The sequence below is a fragment of the Kogia breviceps genome, chromosome 8, assembly GCF_026419965.1.
Source record: "Kogia breviceps isolate mKogBre1 chromosome 8, mKogBre1 haplotype 1, whole genome shotgun sequence".
In the NCBI taxonomy this organism is placed as follows: Eukaryota; Metazoa; Chordata; class Mammalia; order Artiodactyla; family Physeteridae; genus Kogia; species Kogia breviceps.
The window spans coordinates 12,789,917-12,795,556 of record NC_081317.1 but is presented as its reverse complement, the minus strand read 5'-3'; the positions used below and the strand labels follow the sequence as shown (position 1 = coordinate 12,795,556).

At 43.3% G+C, this 5,640-nt stretch overlaps 1 pseudogene; it reads left to right on the top strand.

Annotated features, from left to right (window-relative positions):
- Window positions 1-4,142: 4,142 nt before the first annotated feature.
- Window positions 4,143-4,943, top strand: LOC131761527 (small ribosomal subunit protein eS4, X isoform-like; annotated as a pseudogene).
- Window positions 4,944-5,640: the final 697 nt, after the last annotated feature.

Genomic DNA, 5,640 nt, shown 5'->3' with positions numbered 1-5,640 from the left:
CCCAGCCAGACGCTCTCCCTGCTCCGAGAGCCAGCCTCCTAGCCCACTGGGGGAAGATGGCGGCAGTGACCTTCTGACACCACCCTGGCTCAACGCCAGCCAGGCGCCCCAGCTCTCACCCTGCTTCCTTCCCCAAAGCAGCCACAGGAGAGGAGGGGACCCCCATTCCTTCCCAAGGCAGCCCCTGGCCGCCCCTTGCTTTCATCACTCCTAACTTTTCAGCCCCTGCCGCTCCTTCTCACAGCATTTAAAACACCAGGTCTCCACCTGCTCTTCACCTGCTCCAGGCTGGGTTTTCTACCCTTCAGACAACCTTTTTCAAAGTGTACTTACTGCCTGCAGGGACTTGCCATCTCCGCCTCTGGCCTCCCGCCCTTTCCCCAGCCCCCTGTAGCCTGGCTTGCCTTTCACACCTCCACTGCCTCATTGCCAAACCCGTGGGCCACCTCAGTGCTTCCGTACCACTGACCCTGGTTCCCAAACTGGTCCCTCTGGTCCCTCTGCTGAGGTGATGCCCTGTAAACATAGAATTCAAGGAAATGGCAATGAATGGAACAGAAAAATCATTTCATGTTGACAGGCATTTATAACGAAGGTACAAAAGCCATAGAACTTCCATGTGTGGATTAAGGAGCATCAAGTAGAAAGCAAAACCCGCTGGAAATGCAAAAGAAAAAAAAATACAGTTGCATCTGAGACTAACACCTCACCATTATTAGCTTATGACAGATCAAGGAGGCAATAAGAACCCAGAGGATTTTAATAATTAATAAGGTTTAATAAGCAGGGATACATCAAGCTCTTACCCTAGAGAGAACACACCTTCTTTCGCGCATACTTAGAACATCACCCAAAGCTGACTGTATATAGAGAAACGAAGACCTGAAAGAGCTAGCCAAAGAAACAGTTTGGGCCACATTCTGTACCTTGAAGCAATAAAACTAGAGATCACTAGAAGACGTTTACTTAGTTTTTCTTCTATCAGAAAGTTTAAAAAACAAATATTACATCAGTAGGATTAGGTTTTTAAAAGAAATAATCTTCCAATTAAATAAGGTATACTGATGACATGCATTTATCTCGTTTCCTTTTCAAGCACCACCGTACTGACAGGACTGAAAAGATGATCACTCATAAGGGCAGAATTAATGTGGGAGGAGATATCAGTATGTAAGAGAATTCAAAAAGCTTTGGCAGATGGAGGTTGATGAAAGAGCACTGACTAAATTAGCAGAGGGCGAGATGAACTGGAAGTGAGCTGATCAGCCCTATGGGGTCCCAGCATGATGGGAGGCCAAGTACCAGGTTGGAAACGGGAAGCAGACCACAGCCTCCTCTCCCTGTTCTGCACAGCCAGGAAACTCCTGTTTACCACCTCACCTCCTGGTAAGGAAATGGACATCTACTACCTGCAGGAATCGAGCCAGGTAGGCTCCAGATGAGGGGACACCAGGCAGAGCCAAGGGCTCTGCCAGGTATAGGTCTGAAAGCAGTGGGGAGGGGTGAAGTGAACTTCTGCTCTCAAGAGTGCCTGGCCCACAAGCACCCTCACGACTCCCAGAATGCCCAGGGCCAGGCACCAGTCCCCCACCTGACTGGGAACATTCTTCTTTGGAAAAACTGACTTTGGAGAAAAGACCTCCAGATACTTCCCAAAGCAAAGACGCATCACTGTTCCAATATCCTATAATGACACTCACTGATCAGTGTGTCCTGGGCCTATGCACACATGCACATGCAAAGAGCACAGACAGCCAGGACCCCTCAGACAGTTAAGAAAGTGACCAATGAATAAAATAGATATGAATTTCCCCAGATCTTTGCTTCACTAATGCTAACAAAGCCCCCTATTTGCAAATATAACAGCTCAAAAAAAAAATTTCAAGGGAGAGGCCAAATAACCAGCCCAAGAAAGGAAACAGGAAATAGAGACATGGTAGGAAAGAGAAGAACATTAAAAAACAACCCCCTCCCCAAACTAGAATATCCTCAGGGAAATAAAACAATAGGATGCTATGGAAAAAAAAAATCACAAAAGTGCAGCTGACAAAAATAAAATATCCAATAGGAGTGATGGAATACAAAGCTGAGGTATTCGTCCAGAAATAGAGAATGGCAGTGAGAGCCAGACTTCAGACAATACTACAAAGCTACAGTAATCAAAACAGCATGGTATTGGCACAAAAACAGACATAGGGATCAATGGAACAGAATAGAGAGCCCAGAAATAAACCCACATACCTACAGTCAATTAATCATCAACAAAGGAGGCAAGACTATACAATAGAGAAAAAACAGTCTTTTCAGCAAGTGGTGTTGGGAAGGTTGAACAGCCACACGTAAATCAAAGCAGTTAGAACACACCCCCACACCATACGCAAAAATAAACTCAAAGTGGCTTAAAGACTTAAATATAAGACATAACAGTTGGGGCTTCCCTGGTGCCTCAGTGGTTAAGAATCCACCTGCCAATACGGGGGACATGGGTTCGAGCCCTTGTCCGGGAAGATGCCACATGCCGCGGAGCAACTAAACCCGTGTGCCACAGCTACTGAAGCCCACACGCCTACAGCCTGTGCTCCAAAACAAGAGAAGCCACCGCAACAAGAAGCCCGCACAACACCTCAACAAAGAGTAGCTCCTGCTTGCCACAACTAGAGAAAGCCCATGCACAGCAACAAAGACCCAATGCAGCCATAAATAAATAAATAAATAAATAATAAGACATGATACTATTAAATTCTTAGAGCACATAGGCAAAACATTCGCTGACATAAATCATACAAATGTTTCCTTAGTCTCCCAAGCAATAGAAATAAATAAAAGCAAAAATAAATAAACAGGACCTAGTCAAACTTACAAGCTTTTGTACAGCAAAGGAAACCATAAACAAAATGAAAAGGCAACCTACGGACTGGGAGAAAATATTTGCAAATGATGCAACTGGCAAGGGCTTAATTTCCAAAATATACAAACAGCCCATACAACTCAATACAATAAAGCAAACAACCCAATCGAAAAATGGGCAAAAGACCTAAATAGATATTTCTCCAAAGAAGACATACAGATGGCCAACAGGCACATGCAAGGATGCTCAACATCATTAATTATTAGACAAATGAAAATCAAAACTATAATGAGGGACCACCTCACACTGGTCAGAAGGGCCATCATGAATGGATAAAGATGTGGTACACATATGATCCAGCAATCCCACTACTGGGCATATACCCAGAGAAAGCCATAATTCAAAAAGACATATGCACCCCAATGTTCATTGCAGCACTATATACAATAAATAGCCAGGTCATGGAAGCAACCTAAATGCCCATCGACAGATGAATGGATAAAGAAGTTGCTGGTACATATATACAATGGAATATTACTCAGCCAAAAAAAGGAACAAAATTGAGTTATTTGTAGTGAGGTGGATGGACTTAGAATATGTCATACAGAGTGAAGTAAGTCAGAAAGAGAAGAACAAATATTGTTTATTCACACATGTATGTGGAACCTAGAAAAATGGTACAGATGAACTGGTTTGCAGGGCAGAAGTTGAGACACAGATGTAGAGAACAAACATATGGACACCAAGGGGGGAAAGCCGCGGTGGTGTGGGGATGGTGGTGTGATGAATTGGGAGATTGGGGTTGACATGTATACACTGATGTGTGTAAAATGGATGACTAATAAGAACCTGTTGTATAAAAAAATAAAATTAAATTTAAAAATTAAAAAAAAAAGATGTGGTACATATATAGGATAGAATACCACTCAGCCATACAGAAGGAGGAAATAATGCCCTTTGCAGCAACTGTATGGACCTAGAGATTATCACACTATGTGAGGTATGTCAGAGAAAGACAAATACCATATATCACTTTTATGTGAAATCTAAAATATGACACAGTATGAACTTATCTACAAAACAGAAACAGACTCACAGACAGAGAGAACAGACTTGTGGTTGCTAAGGGGGAGGGCGGGGTGGGAGAGGGATAGACTGGGAGTTTGGGGTAGGAAGATGCAAACTATTTTATACAGGATGGATAAACAACAAGGTGCTACTGTATAGCACAAGGAACTATATTCAATATCCCGTGATAAACCACAATGGAGCACTTTTCATGCCTGGAGAAGCCATGGCTTGTGGTCTCAAGAAGCACCAGAAGAGCATAGCAGCTCCAAAGCATTGGACGCTGGATAAACCAACTGGTGCGTTTGCTCCTTGTCCATCTACCAGTCCCCACGAGCTGAGGGAATGTCTCCCACTAATTATTTACCTGAGGAACAGACTAAAGTAAGCCCTAATGGGAGATGAACTCAAGAAGATCTTCATGCAGCATTTCATTAAGATCGATGGCAAGGTCCACACTAATATGACCTCCCCTGCTGGTTTTACGGATGTCACCAGCATCGACAAGACTGGAGAGAATTTTTGTCTGACCTATGACACCAAGGATCGCTTTGCTGCTCTTCATATTAACACCTGAGGAGGCGAAGTATACGTTGTGCAAAATGAGAAAGATCTTTGTGGGGACAAAAGGAATCCCTCATCTGGTGAACCCTGATGCTCTCACCATTGGCTACACTGATCCCCTCATCAAGGTGAATGACACCATTCAGACTGATTTGGAGACTGGCAAGATTACTGATTTCATCAAATTTGACACTGGTAACCTGTGCATGGTGACTGGAGGTGCTAACTGGGAAGAACTGGTGTGATCACCAACAGGGAGAGACATCCTGGTTCTTTTGATATAGTTCCTGTGAAAGATGCCAATGGCAACAGCTTTGCCACCCAGCTCTCCAACATTTTCGTTATTGGCAAAGGCAACAAACCGTGGGTCTCTCTTCCCCATGGAAAGGGTATCCACCTTACCAATGCTGAGGAGACAGACAAGAGACTGGCGGCCAAACACAGACAGCAGTGGATAAAATGATCTCTAGGCAACATGAATGGAAATCTTTGTACTTAATTAAAGACGATACTGCGTTAAAAAAAAAACACACACAATGGAAAAGAATATGAAAAAGAATGTATATATATATGTATATATACATGTATGTATGTATAACTGAATCACTTTGCTGTACAGTAGAAATTAATACAAATTGTAAATCAAATGTAATTCAATAAAATAAACTTTAAAAAAAAATGAAAATGGGAGTGATAGGAAAAGAATCTAGAAGCTCAATCCAGGATATCTAACATCTAACTATTGGGAATTCCTAAAGGAGGGAAAAGAAAAGGAAAGGGGAAAATGATCAAAGGAATCATAAAAGCATATTTTCCAGAGTTGAAGGAAGAATTCAAGTGTTCAGGATGAAAGAACCCAGCACAATGGATGGATAAAGAGCCCCTCCAGGGCACAGTGTCATAATTCCCAAACATACCAGAGCTGTGTGGATCCGTGCTGGCGTTAGCCAGGAGCCCAGGGGAAGGAAGCAGTGGCTGAGTACATGGGCCTAAGTGAGGAGATGGAAACCATGGCTCTGGAGAGCAGAGAGAGTCTGGTGTTCCTGAAAATCCTGGTGGAGAGTCTCAGCAAGAGGTCCTGGTAAGAAATGGTGAGGTTACATTGAGACTAATCCGCGTGATCATGTGCTGTTCTCTGGCTACAGTCAAGACTAGTTAAT